This window comes from Enhydra lutris, unplaced genomic scaffold (genome assembly GCF_002288905.1).
Source record: "Enhydra lutris kenyoni isolate GAN:26980312 unplaced genomic scaffold, ASM228890v2 scaffoldscaffold37, whole genome shotgun sequence".
In the NCBI taxonomy this organism is placed as follows: domain Eukaryota; kingdom Metazoa; phylum Chordata; class Mammalia; order Carnivora; family Mustelidae; genus Enhydra; species Enhydra lutris.
In genome coordinates, this window is record NW_019154121.1 from 12,723,063 (window position 1) to 12,724,777 (window position 1,715).

Genomic DNA, 1,715 nt, shown 5'->3' on the forward strand with positions numbered 1-1,715 from the left:
ACAGACCTGTACCCCTGGGGATAAAAATATATGTTTATAAAAAATAAAATTTAAATAAATATTATAAACAATTTTACCATTTGACAAAATACAGGAAAAATAATATCTTTTTAAATTGAATTATCTGATAAATAGGTAGGTTGATAATTTTTTCATATATGTTTGACCATTTATAATTTTTCTTCTGTGGCTTTACTGTACATTTTTCCTTTTTTTATTAGATCATTTATATGATTTTCAGATTTTCAGGTCTTCATACATCCTTTGTTATATAAGGTGAAAATATTTTCTTCTAAATGACCTCCTTTCTTGAAATATTATTTATGGTAGTGTCATATAGATATTTTAAAATTTTAGGGGCTGCCTGTGTGACTCAGTGGGTTAAGCCTCTGCCTTCAGCTCGGGTCCTGATCTCAGGGTTCTGGGATCGAGTCCCACATCGGGCTCTCTGCTAGGCAGGGAGCCTGCTTCCTCCTCTCTCTCTCTCTCTCTCTCTCTGCTTGTGATCTCTCTCTCTGTCAAATAAATAAAAAATCTTAAAAAAAAAATTTTACTAATGACATCTGTCAATCATTTTCTCTGTAGTGGATACATTTTTTTGTCTTGCTTAGAGGCTCTTCCGAAAATCATATTAACTTCCTTAATTTTTTGTTTTATTTTATCCTCAATTTTTTAAATTTACTATTTGCTTTTTAAAACATTAAAAATATTTTTAAAGTTTTTTTCTTTTACTACTTTTAGTACAGTTGACACATAATATTAACTTAGCTTTAGACGCGTAACATAGTGATTCAACAATTCTATAGATTATGTTATGCCCAACACAAGTGTACCTACTGTCTATCATTGAGGCTATTAAAATACCATTGACTATACTCATTTGATTGTATATTGTGAGATAATATATAATAAATAACCAGTTGTGCTACATACTATTTGTTAAATAGTTTATTCTTTCCCAGTGATTTGAAATGTCATTTTTGTCATCTGTTATATTTGTATACCTAAGTTTGTTGCTAGATTTTATTCTGCTTCATTAATCCATTTTAATTTTTTCCTTTTGAACTCAGTAACATACAATTTTATTAATCATATCCCTTGTTTTATGACATATTGCCAACATTGGTTTATGAATTACATGGTTTCATTTATTTGGTTGGCTTGACAATTTAAAAAACACCTGCAAATCCATCACTGAAAGCATAATCTAGGACTTTGACAATGACCTACATCTAACTACATAGTTATCTTCTTTCAATCTTTTTTAAAAGTTTTTATTTAAATTAGTTAGATAACATATAATGAAATAACACCCAGTGCTCATCACAGCAAATGCACTCCTTCATCCCCATGAATTTTTTAATCTATTCCCCCACCCATCTTCTTTCTGGCAGCCATCAGTCTGTTCTCTGTAGTTAAGAGTCTGTTTCTCAGTTTTCCCTCTCTCTCTTTTTCTTCACCTTTGCTCATTTGTTTTGTTTCTTTTTTTTTTTAAGATTTTATTTATTTATTTGAGAGACAGAGAGCATGAGTGGGGGAGAGGCAGAGGGAGAGGGAGAAACAGTCTCCCCACTGAGCAGGGAACCCAATGCAGGACTTGATCCCAGGACTCCAGGATTATGACCTGAGCTGAAGCCAAGACGCCTAACCAACTAAGCCACCCAGGTGCCCCATTTGTTTTGCTTCTTAAATTCCATATAGAGTGAAGTCATACG